Source organism: Pelobates fuscus, chromosome 5 (genome assembly GCF_036172605.1).
Source record: "Pelobates fuscus isolate aPelFus1 chromosome 5, aPelFus1.pri, whole genome shotgun sequence".
Lineage (NCBI taxonomy): Eukaryota > Metazoa > Chordata > Amphibia > Anura > Pelobatidae > Pelobates > Pelobates fuscus.
Genome location: NC_086321.1, coordinates 346,786,756 through 346,800,438, shown reverse-complemented (window position 1 = coordinate 346,800,438; position 13,683 = coordinate 346,786,756).

The following is a 13,683-nucleotide window of genomic DNA, read 5'->3' as shown; positions in this document are numbered from 1 at the left end:
CTCTGTAGGCTTTTAAATGAACCATATCTGTGCCATTAACATTCCACTCGGGATCAGTGTTCGGATAATGGGCTGTGGCCCATGCTGCTGGATTAGCTTGATTTAATGTACGGGCTTCTTCTTCCAGCGCTTTAATGGCCGCTTGGTTTATCCTAGTCCTCTCCTCATTGTTAAATAATGTCATTAATAATTGCTGGCAATCAGCCCAAGTTGGATTGTGCGTCTGGACTATCGAGGTGAACAGGTCGGTCATGGCTTGAGGTTTGTCAGTGTACGAGGAATTATGGGTTTTCCAATTCAAGAGATCGGTAGTTGTGAATGGGACATATACGAAGACTGGGTCAGCATATACTAATTGACCTTCATCATTAAGGTGTGATGAGCCGGGAGCCAAACGAAGTGGCATTTGATAATGTTTAGGCTTTTGGGTACCGGTCAGTTGTCGGGTTAGTATAGGGCTTCGTTGAGGGGCGTCGGTTAGGGGTTCCAGTCGAGGGTTAGTAAGGCATGGGGATGGGGAAGCTTTATTGTGGGAAAGGTCGGTGAATAAAATATTCCGGGCCGGGCTAGAGGAAGCCTGACCGGAAGCTTGATATGGCGCCAAATCAGGATATGTGGGTTTAACGGGGGTTGGTACCGGAAGGGGAGGTTTAGTAATGAGGGGGATGGACTCTGAACTAGAGGAGGAAGTAGATGGGGACAACGGGGAAAGGGGTGTAGTGCTTCCTGTATCACTTCCTCTTCCTCTTCCTGTGGAGGAGGAGTAAGGGGGAGGCATAGGGGTCTCGGACTCAGGGGGCGTGTCCAAAATGGGCGTAACCATGGCCCTAGTGGACAAACGAGTCCTGGCCACCATGAGGCGACATTGCTCCTCGTGGCATACTCGTATCCATCTTGGCGAGTCGTTTACGGCCTGCCTCCAACAATCAATGTATGGAAACTGTCCGTAAAGTTCAGGCCTACCTGATACAGCCACGTGTACACGCTGTACCAGATTAGGATCTAAACTGCCACGTGGCGGCCATGCGGCAACCAAAGTAGGCCATTCCCTAGTACATAATGTAATCAAACGTACAGAAGACATTTTAACCCCAAAATCACATTTTGTAAATCCCTTTTTAAAATTCTTTAACAAGCATCCTAAGGGATCCAAAATCGTCGAGTCCGACGCGCCCATACTTAGCAATGGAGCGTCGTTTCCAACCAATACTATACACACACTCTTTTCAACGGTCACACCCGTTCCCTCGGCAACAGCACCACGTGGTACAGTTACAGTTAAGTGAAACGCACACAATAAAAACACTCAAGGAATTCCCGTACACACACAGCTGTTACACCAGTCACTAAATAATAGATACTATGCCCTTTGGCGAAACTATACAGTCACCCACGCTATAATTAACTATGTATGAATTACCCGTCTATAACATACCCCAGTAACATCGTCTTTACAAACAGCAGTTACAGTACGGTTAGCATAGGTCAAAGTACAATTTAAGGTCACAGTACAATTAATAGTGGTTATGGTGTTAGACATGCAATAGACGACAATCATTAGTATTATATACAGTATCAGTAAATATACAGGGTTATGGTACCGTGCACTATAATACAGCTACACACTATTAACACTCTCGCTAGACGGCAGAGCTCACGCTATCTAACAAGATATACATGCTACTAAACAATCTTTAACACATATACAATTCCCAACTAATCTATTGGCCAGTACCTTGGTGGACTACCTGAAACTATCTACATCCGTTTTGGTTAGCCACACTTCCCAAGCACCACATATAGCGAACTAGAGGGCGGAATTTACAACAGAACACTCTTAGTCTATCTACTCTATCAAAAGTCTAGTGGGTTCCAAATTTACACGCCTTCACACTCATCGACGGGGACACCCCAGCACTTACTACGTAGAGGCCGATGATCTCCTGGACAACAGACCAGTGGCGCCGAGACGAAGGGAGGTCCACGCAGAAGTTCAGGGGTGCAGCCGTAGAGAACGTGGGCAAAGATAGACCGTCTCACGCCTCTGCTTCTCAGCTACCGTTGAATGATGAGCTTCCCGGCCAATGCACCAAATGATACCGGAGAAACTGACGGAAGCCAAGCACAGAGAGATGGACACAGGTTTCTTCAGGAAGGAAGAGATTCTTTATTCGGTTCACCGATCGGGACTCAGAGGGACTAATGTCACCAAAATACAACAAGTTCTGAGCCCCGGACAATAGTGCAGGCTCCTTATATAGGCACATAACTCCTCCCATATTAAGCTCCACCCGCACATTCTCATAACCAATCAAAACGAACAAGAACTAACTTCCTGTTTGACCGCATGGCTTGTCCAGCACAATGGAGGAGGGGAATACTATATCCGGTATTCTTGCACATGCTCCGTACACTACTGATCGTATCTTTGCCACGTGCAACCAACCGACCGATACGTCAGCATATGCACGTACACATGCCACGTGGTAATCTCGGCCTACTAAATTTATTTTTACCGAGATTCCACCACACTAGTGCATAGCAGTTCCCACTTCCCCCCCATCCCAAACTTCTGGCTGTGATTTTATGGGTGGTGACCTCTTGTCCACATGCTCTATTTTAGCATAGGCGCCTCTGTGAGCCAGACATCGTTCCCCTGTGTATGGGGCCCATACCTCAGCTGAGGTCGTCCTTTGTGCCTAAGCGGGGCCAATTGATTTGCCTACGGTTTGGCCTTCTTCCCATCCCAATCCCTTCCCAATCCTTCTTCTCTTCCCCCGTGCCCTACTGGTCATGTGTGGGTATTTGTTCCCTTAGAGTGTGTTCAACTCACCAATCCCCAACCGACCATCAATTGTCAGGCTACTCTTCTGGGCCATCTGGCCCACCTCTCCTGCGTGGTCGTGTCATCCCGCTGGGTGCTGTGTCGGACCGTGGCATGGGTATCAGGGGGTCCCGTCTCATGGCTGTAGCTTCGTCTAGGATCCAATTTCTTATCCGTGTTGGCGGCAGGCCAAATGACCTCTGGAACCTCGGCGCATCTTCCGGTCAGCCATGTGTTCCCGTTTTTTGCCTGGAAGCTAAAAAGGAAACCCCATCTGTAGGAGGTTCTCTTGTCCCGGAGGGCACCTGTCACAGGCCGTAGTGCTCTCCTGGCATCGAGCGTCAGACTGGACAGATCCTGGAACATGGAAACCTCCATTCCGTGGAACTGAATGGAGGGAAAGTCTCTTGCTGCGGCCATAATCTTATCCTTTAGGCTCTGTGCGGACAGGCAGCAGATTACATCTCTGGGGCTGCTATCTTGTCTCGCCAGTCCCAGGGCCCTGTGGAGCGGCTCAGTTTCCGCTTCTGGCAGTCTGCGTATCCATATATTGTTACGCCTGCTCCTGTTCTCCAGGTCCTCCACCTGTCTGCGGAGGGTAATGAGCATGTTACCTTGCCTGGTAACCGCTACCTCTGTGGCCCTGTGTTCCTCGCAGCTTTGAGCATTAGTTTCCATTTCGTCTACCCTCTGCTCCAGTGCTGACAGGTCTGTGCGCAGGCCTGCCAGTTCTTCTCTTAATGCTGCTCTGAGTTCCTGCACCAGGGCGCCTGTGTCCGCCTTTGACAGCATCCTTCTCGAGATCTGGGTGAGCTCAGCTCTTATTTGTGCTAGGTCACCAGACTGGGAGCTTTCTGCCTAGGACTCCCCCGTGCTCTTAAGATCCGGAGATTCGTCCTCCATCTTGTTTGTAGCGTGGGTGCCTCTGAAGTCCACGGGTGTTGCGATGAAATCATCCATCGGTCCTGTGTTACGCCGCGGGGAGTTAGCTGCGGATGTTCCCTGGGTTAGGTGCTTCTTATTCCGGACCATTGCTCTCCGGTAATTCACGTATTTTGGCTGTTTAGTCGGTCGGGGGTGCGGAGCTTGTTTAACGTGCTTCCTGCACCATGCTCGTCCAGGCCACGCCCCCCTCTTCCATCAATATTTTGTGGATCTCTGGAACCGATTTCTGTGGCTGTGTCAGAGTGAGGAGGACATCGTCCACAAAGAGGCTGAGTTTGTGTTCCCTGCCTCCAACGTTAATGCCGTGTATGCTAGGTGTTGATCGGATAAGTTCCGCCAGAGGTTCAAGCGCTAGAATGTACAAGCTCGGCGACAAGGGACAGCCCTTCCGCGTGCCGTTAGTCGGTTTAAATCTAGTAGATGTGTACCCACCCGTGGACACCACCGCTGTTGGTCCATTGCATAGGGCCATAACCTGAGAGAGAAATTTGTGCGGAATCCTGAATTTGTCCAGGGACGCTGCCAAGAACCCCAGCCCCGCCGGTCAAACGCTTTTTCGGCGTCCAGTGAGAGCAGGAGGCACTCAGCCCCGACCCTTCTTATGTGTCCCAGCAAGTCCACCACCCTTCAAGAATTATCCGCCCCCTGTCGTCCCACTACAAACCCCACCTAGTCTCCCTGTACTATGGTTGGTAGGACCTCGGAAAGTCTAACTGCCAGTACTTTAGCGTAAATCTTTGCGTCCACATGCAGCAGTGATATGGGTCTAAAGTTTTTGCATTCAGTGGGTTGTTTCCCTGGCTTAGGTAGCGTGATAATATTGTCTAGAAGCATGTCAGGCGGTAAACCTCTGTCGTGGTTGGTGGCGTTAAACATTTTCATCATGTATGGTCCTAAAAGGTCACCAAATACCCTGTAATACTTTCCCGTCAGGCCGTCTGGTCCTGGATCTTTATGGTGTGGCAGGCCCCCTATGGTCTTCAGGATTTCGCTAGCCAAGATAGACTCAGTCAGGGACGCAGATTGGGTGGCGGTCAGTCTGGGCAATGTTATCTTGTCTAGGAAGGTTTTGATTTGTTCACTAGTCGGTATGGAGTTGGGTTGGTCCGTCTCTATGTTATACAGAGTTTCATAGAATGTGGCGAATGCTTCACTTATATCTTGGGGTTTATGTACCGTCTTTGAGTTATTTACGCTGTGAGCGTAAAAGTGGCATTGTGGTTGATGGAAGATACATCAGGCCTGATTTGCTAAACTGCAACCTGAGAATTTTCAGTTAAATTCCCCAGGGAAGATGTCAGTGTTTGCAATCTACATTGCTGAGGTTCTGAAAAACATGGTATGGGTCCGTGGGGCGGAGTATTTGGAGAGTAGGGTGGGCCAATGCTCCAACAGCACTAGCTGCTGTGTAACAAACCACAATTTAGATCTGACTTAACCCCTTAAGGACCAAACCTCTGGAATAAAAGGGAATCATGACATGTCACACATGTCAAGTGTCCTTCAGGGGTTAAGAGTTAACTAATTGACACTCACCTGTAGCTAGTCAATTAGTAGACAGGCCTTTAAATGAAGAGGGCAGCCTGCTGCAGAGTGAGGGAGAAAAAGACAGCTAGGAGAGTGAATGACAACTGTGTTCATTGCAAAGACATTTCTTTTGTTTGGAAAATTGGTAAGTGGGAAAGCCACCCAATTGCAGATAGCAATTTTCCTGTCTAGTAAGAGCTCAAGTAAGAGCAAGGGATTTTGTTTGTTTTTGTTATTATTTAAAGCACCTGTTTTCTTATTGAATAAAAAAAGGAAAACCGAGCTGACTGTGTCCTGGAACTTATATACCCTAGAAGGCGGTGGTTACTGCAAGATCTGTGACAACCCTACCTGTAAAAGAGGTGGTTTGTTACATATGGTGGAGAATGCGGGCATTCACTTAAGCCTGAGGGTAGAAGTCAGTTAAAGCTCAACATGGAGGATGTTATCAAGGCTCTGATCCAGTCCACCTCTGTGCAACAGGAGGCTAACAGGAGAGCTGCAGAAAACAGTGCAGCCCTGCAGCAACTGGTGCTGGCCCAGGCAGAGGGTGCTAAAGTCCTGGCCAAAACACAAATGGAGTGCACTGAGTCCTTGGTGAAACAGCTTGTTGTGACACAAGCGGAGATGTTTAAAGTAGCCCGTAAGGAGCAGCAAAAAGTCACCCAGGGGCTACAACAGGAAATCCAAGCTATCTCTGGAAAATTGAATGGAGACCCTGATGGAGGATACCAGGGTCAGCCAAAGGCGATTCGGGCGAGCCACTATCTTCAGAAAATGACCACATCCGATGATGTTGAGGCGTACCTTCTGGCATTTGAGCGCACTGCTGAGAGAGAGGGATGGCCGGCTGGTGAGTGGGCAAGCATACTGGCACCGTTCCTAAGTGGAGAGCCACAGAAAGCATATTATGACCTAGAACCAGCCGATGCAAGTAACTACAGCAAATTGAAAGCTGAAATCTTGGCATGACTGGGTGTAACCTCTGCAGTACGTGCCCAAAGGTTCCACTCATGGTCATATTCTTCAGACAAAGCCGCACGCTCTCAAATGTTTGACCTCATACACCTTGCACGGAAATGGCTACAACCTGAAATCCATTCAGCTAGCCACATTGTGGAAACCCTAGTTATGGGCCGGTTTTTGCGTGGTTTACCAGCTGCCCTAGGTCGCTGGGTCAGCCAAAGTGACCCCCATACAGCTGACCAACTGATTGCCTTGGTAGAAAGATATGTGGCTGCAGGAGAACTGCTATGTCCTACTTCAAAGGAAAACCCACGCAATCCTAAGCCCCATGATTCGGCAAGACCTGGTAAGACTGTTCAAGGTTTAAGGGAAGCTGAAGAGCGGCAGCTCTATACACAAAACACCAGGGGGGCATCCAGGTCTAATAGGCCTGGGAGAGGAACTGATTGGTGGACAGATTTTACTGTCAAATGTTTCAGGTGCAAAGAGGCTGGTCATATGGCCAAAGACTGTCCATTGGGGGAAGAACCTATGGAATGCAATATGGGCATAGATGAGGGAGCCCGTTCATGTTTGTTTAACTGTTATGGTACTGTTACCAATGACTATGATGATAACCTGCATAAATGCTGTGTAACTGTGAACGGAAAAATGTCTAAAGCATTACTTGATTCAGGCAGTATGGTAACAGAGTCTATAATACCTTGGGTAAAACCCGATCATGTACAGAAAGTAGGCATTATTTGTGTTCATGGTGATAAAAAAGAATACCCCACTGCGGAAGTAAATATTGGAACACAGTATGGGGATTTAAAGTACCGAGTGGGTGTTGTACCTAGATTAGCCCATGAGGTAGTGATCGGTAGAGACTTTCCTCATTTTCTAGAATTATGGGCAGCTGTACAAAAGAGGGAACAAAATTTATAAGAAATTAGTCAATCGGCCGAGGATAATGTGTTCCCTTTTTCCGATATTGACTTGGGTTTTGACCACTGTGACGGAAAAATCAGGGCCGGATTAACATAGGGGCTGATGGAGCTGCAGCTCCAGGCCCAGGCCCATGGAATAGGCCCATTCAAAAAAAAAAAAAAAAAAAAAAATTTTTTGTACTTTTTTTTTCTTTACACTACTCTTGGGTTTGCCACCTGACTGGTATTTTACCAGCACAGCCGATATTTGAGGCTGCCTGGCCATGCCGGTATTGCAGTATATACAAATGCAGATATTTTTTTCAGTATAAACAGAGATTACTCTGCAATACCAGCACTGGCCAGTAGGGGTCACTATGTGTGGAGAGAGGCAGGGATAGGAAGTTACAGCATATCCCTCCCTGCCTCTATCTACTCACTGATCTGCGGGGGAGCAGTTACACAGCACAGAGAGTTCAGACAGCAGCTCCCAACCTACAGAGACAGACTACAGTTCAGGGAAGTGAAGGATAGGAGGGAAAGGCAGCAGGGAAACATGAGGACACAGACACATGGGGACACCGAGACACATGGGGATTGGGGATGCTGTGAGACATAGGAATATTAGGAGACACATTGGGACACGGAGACACTAGGGACACGGTGTCTCCATGTCTCCCAGCCAGTGTCCCTAGTATCTCAGTGTCCCTATGGCTACCAGTGTCCCCTAGTCTCCCAGTGTCTGTGTCCCCAAGTCTCTCAGTGTCCAAGGTGTCTCAGTGTCCCCATGTCTCCCAGTGTCCCCATGTCTCCCAGCCAGTGTCATCATGTCTCCCAGCCAGTGTCTCAGTGTCCCCATGTATTTGTGTCCCCATATTTTTCAGTCTCCCAGTGCGACCATGCCTCCCAGCCAGTGTCTCAGTGTCCCCTAGTCTCCCAGTGTCTGTGTTCCCATGTCTCAGTGTCCCTAGTACATTAGCGTCCCCAAATGTCTCAGTGTCCCCATGTCTCACAGTGTATGTGTCCCCATGTCTCTGTGTCCCTAGTGTCTGTGTCCCCATGTTTCCCATTGTCCCCAATTGTCTCAGTACCCCCATGTGTCTCAGTGTCTCTGTGTCCCTGGGTCTCTCAGTGTCCCCATGGCTCCCAGTGTCCCATAGTCTCCCAGTGTCCCATAGTCTCCCAGTGCCTGTGTCCCCATGTCTCTCAGTAATGAGAAAATAGTGCAGCGCACTCAGACTACAAAAAAATACAAAAAACAAAGAAGGCTACTAAAATGCCTAACTAAGTATAAATATGGGGATTTGGTTCCACCATATGGCCATATGTTGTTAAGCCCACCACTACTTTCAAAGTACCCCATTATCGGTGGGTCCTACACTACAATGTGGGAGACAAATAAATAGTAATAGTGTTATAAATAAAATAGTGTTAAATACTAGTAAGAGCATAGTGAGTATACAAACAAAAGTGATGAAAGCAATTAAAAGCAGTGTTAAAACTAAATAATTAATGTGTTAGTGCTGAAAATGAGTATACTCACTAATGCAGATGACTGTGTTAACTGGAAAAAATAATAAAAGTGACTTGACTAATGACAAACTCCTCCTTAATATACACACCTGTGGCCACCTCTAAAGGAGACTCTGAAGCTGGGGGGGCCTGGGCGGGGTGCTTAACCCCTAAGGAATCTGGTCTGAACTCCAAATATAGTATAAACAGAGAAAGGATAGTCTGAGTGCGCTGCACTATTTCCTCATTCATGAAATTTTGGTCACAGCGGCAGCACCTTTCATGCAAAATTCAGGTCTCGGGAGTGCCCCCTATCCTTTCTCTGTTTATCCCATGTCTCTCAGTGTCCGAAGTGTCTGTGTCCCCAAATGTCTGTGTCCCCATGTCTCTCAGTGTCCACATGTCTCCCAGCCAGTGTCACCATGTCTCCCAGTGTCCCTATGTCTCCCAGCCAGTGTCTGTGTCCCCATGTCTCCCAGTGTCCCCAGTGTCCCCACATGTCTCCCAGTGTCCCCATGTCTCTGTGTCCACAAGTGCCCCATGTCTCCCAGTGTCTCAGTGTCCCCATGCATCCCAGCCAGTGTCCCTAGTGTCTCAGTGTCCTCATGTCTCCCAATGTCCCCTAGCCTCCCAGTGCATGTGTTCCCATGTCTCACTGTCCCTAGTACCTTAGCATCCCCAAATGTCTCAGTGTCCCCATGTCTCTGTGTCCCTAGTGTCTGTGTCCTCATGTCTCCCATTGTCCACAAGTGTCTCAGTACCCCCATGTGTCTCAGTGTCCCTGGGTCTGTGTCCCGATGTCTCTGTGTCCCTAGTGTCTGTGTCCCCATGTCTCCCATTGTCCCTGGGTCTCTGTGTCCCCAGGTCTCTCAGTGTCCCCATGTCTCTCACTGTCCCCTAGTATCCTAGTGAAACGGGAAACACAGACATGGGGACACAGGGAGAAATGAGGACACAGACACTGGGAGACTAGGGGACTGGGCGACATGGGGACACTGACACTGTGATACATAGGGACACTGATGCCAGGCTTGCCTTCCAATTCTTTGGACAGACATGCCCCCTTTTTGGGCATGTTCACCTCTTTTGGCAGTTCTGGTCACGTGATTCGCGTCAGTGGCCCACCCTTTTACATCGCCCATTGACTTCCTGCTTCACTGGACACTGCTGTTAGGGGGTATGGATTTACTTGAAAGATGAAAGCATAAATTAGAGAGAGATTAGCATAGAGTATGTGTATTCTTATAGCTGCATTCTTTGAGTTTCCATCCAACACCATCTCCATTAGATACATGAAGCTTGGGAGGTATGACTGTTATGGTTTTTGGTCGATAAGATTCTGTAATTAGGCCCCATCATAATTGTCAGCACCAGGCCCACTGGGCTCTTAATCTGGCCCTGGGAAAAAATAAGAAAAAGGAGAAAGTACTGCCCTAAACCAGTATTAATAGGAGATAACCCAGCGCAAACTAGTGAGGATATGTAAATGAACAAAAATGGGATACAGCTGAAAACAGCTGTTTTTTGTTGTTTGTTTGTTTTTTAGTTATTCAGCTGTATCCCATTTTTGTTCATTTACATATCTGTATTTGAGGTTCGTTTGGGGGAAACCTCTTGGGAAGCTGTATCCATCTTACACGCAAGTTAAGTACCTCTGCATATTCCTACCATTGAGCTGGTTAGGTGTACTTGTGTATATTTTTTTGTGTGTATATATTTTTTTCTTCTTTATACACAAACTAGTGAGGAGCCTACTAATACTGCAGACAAGGATAAGGACCTAATTGATATTGGAATTAGTCCAGGTAATTTTAAAAGTGCTCAGTGGGAAGATCCCACTTTAGTGACAACTAGAAATGATATTAAAGTTGTAAACGGGGTTGCTAATCAGCCAGGAGAAGCCCTACCGTTCCCCTATTTTGAAGTACAAAATGACCTAATGTACCGTGTAGAAAAAAGGGATTCAGACGTCATTAAGCAGCTGTTGGTTCCTCAGACTTACCAAAATATAGTACTAAAGTTGGCTCACAGCCACGTATTAGGGGGACATTTGGGAGTCGAAAAGACTAGAGAGAGAGTCCTTAGAAGGTTTTACTGGCCTGGAGTGTTTACTGCTATTACAAACTATTGCTCTTCATGCCCAGAGTGCCAGTACAGGGCTCCTTTCAAGACTTTTTGTAGTCCACTTGTACCCTTACCCATAATGGATGTGCCTTTTGAAAGGATCGCTATGGACTTAGTGGGGCCACTCGTAAGGTCTGCTAGGGGACACCAATATATATTAGTCATCTTGGACTATGCAACTCGCTACCCTGAGGCCATTCCCTTTCGTAATACCTCTTCAAAGGTAATAGCTAAGGAACTTATGTTGATGTTCAGTAGGGTGGGTATTCCTAAAGAAATCCTGACAGATCAGGGGACCCCGTTCATGTCCAGAGTCACAAAAGAGTTGTGCAGGCTCTTGCAGGTTAAACATCTTAAGACCTCATTATATCACCCACAGACTGATGGTTTAGTAGAGAGGTTCAACAAAACCCTTAAGAGTATGCTACACAAGGTAATTGATGCAGATGGAAGAAATTGGGATTTTTTATTGCCATATCTACTGTTTTCCATTCGGGAAGTTCCACAGGCCTCCACGGGCTTCTCTCCTTTTGAATTGTTATACGGAAGACATCCCAGGGGAATATTAGATATTGCTAAGGAGACCTGGGAACAGGAGACTACTCCTCACAGGAGTGTAATTGAGCATATAGCTCAAATGCAGGATAGAATGGCCACCGTCATGCCTATTGTCAGGGAACACATGCTGGAAGCCCAGCAGGCTCAGAAAAGCAGCTATAACCGTAATGCTAGAGTCAGTGTTCCAACCTGGAGACAGGGTATTGGTTCTGGTCCCTACTGTGGAGAATAAGTTCCTTGCGACTTGGCATGGACCCTATGAAATAATAGAAAAAGTGAGTGATGTCAATTATAAAGTCAGACAACCAGGGAGAAGAAAGCCTGAACAGTTGTATCATATAAATCTGTTAAAGCCATGGAAGGACAGGGAGATCCTGATTGCTTTAAAACCTTCAGAACCTCCTATAGTAGAGCCAGAGGTGAACGTATCTGAGACTCTGTCTGTGCATCAAAAGCAAGAGGTCAGAGATTTCATCAGAAGAAATAGGGATGTTTTCTCGGTAGTTCCAGGAAAGACTAAAGTGATCAAACATGACATAATAACCGAACCGGGGAAAAGAGTTAATCTCAAGCCCTATAGAATTCTTGAGACCCGGAGGGAGGTTATAAACTTAGAAGTTGAGAGCATGTTAAAACTTGGAGTCATTGAAGAATCCCAGAGTAACTGGAGTAGTCCTATTGTATTGGTGCCAAAACCTGATGGCACATGGAGGTTCTGTAATGACTACCGCAAGTTAAATGCCATCTCAAAATTTGATGCCTACCCAATGCCCAGAGTTGATGAGTTAATAGAAAGACTGGGTAAAGCTCATTATCTAACAACCTTGGATTTAACAAAGGGTTACTGGCAGGTCCCTCTCACTGAAAGAGCCAAAGAAAAGACAGCCTTTTCAACACCCAGTGGCCTGTTTCAGTACACTGTATTGCCATTTGGGTTACATGGGGCACCTGCCACATTCCAACGAATGATGGACAGAATTCTTAGACCTCATGTTCGTTATGTTGCAGCATATTTGGACGATGTCGTCATCCACAGTACAGACTGGGAATCCCACCTCCCCAAAGTTCAAGCAGTGCTTGATGCTGTCCACTCAGCGGGCTTAACTGCCAACCCTTCCAAGTGTACAATTGGTTTAGAGGAAGCAAAGTACTTAGGTTATTCTATTGGGAGGGGTTTGGTTAAACCACAGGAAGCCAAAGTAGAAGCCATACAAAAAGGGCCACAGCCCCTTACAAAGAAACAAGTAAAGGCATTTTTGGGTTTAATTGGATATTATAGGCGGTTCATCCCAGATTTTGCTACCATTGCTGCACCTCTAACAGACCTTATTAACCCCTTAAGGACACATGACATGTGTGACATGTCATGATTCCCTTTTATTCCAGAAGTTTGGTCCTTAAGGGGTTAAAGCCAAATCCCCGGTCATAGTTAAGTGGTGCCCTGAGGCGGAAGAGGCTTTTAAGAGTCTGAAGGAAGCTATCTGTAGCCACCCTGTCTTGGTGACCCCAGATTTTTCCAGGGACTTTATAGTTCAGACAGATGCTTCTGATATTGGCTTGGGGGCTGTTCTTTCACAGGAATACCAGGGTGAAGAACACCCTATTTTTTTTTTGAGCAGGAAGTTAAACCCACACGAGAAGAACTACTCTATTGTTGAGAAAGAGTGTCTTGCTATTAAGTGGGCATTAGACTCTCTAAAATACTACCTGCTGGGCAGAAAGTTCCGCTTGATAACGGACCATGCACCTCTGACATGGATGTATCAGAACAAAGAAAATAACTCCAGAGTAATCAGGTGGTTTTTGAGTTTACAATCTTTTAATTTCACTGTGGAACACAGGGCTGGTCTGCGACAGGGTAATGCGGGTGGGCTGTCGAGGGTACACTCTCTGATTTCCATGGTCGCTCAAACCAATAGGTATGAGCTGGGGGGGAGGATATGTGAGCGTAAAAGTGGCATTGTGGTTGATGGAAGATACATCAGGCCTGATTTGCTAAACTGCAACCTGAGAATTTTCAGTTAAATTCCCCAGGGAAGATGTCAGTGTTTGCAATCTACATTGCTGAGGTTCTGAAAAACATGGTATGGGTCCGTGGGGCGGAGTATTTGGAGAGTAGGGTGGGCCAATGCTCCAACAGCACTAGCTGCTGTGTAACAAACCACAATTTAGATCTGACTTAAGAGTTAACTATTTGACACTCACCTGTAGCTAGTCAATTAGTAGACAGGCCTTTAAATGAAGAGGGCAGCCTGCTGCAGAGTGAGGGAGAAAAAGACAGCTAGGAGAGTGAATGACAACTGTGTTCATTGCAAAGAC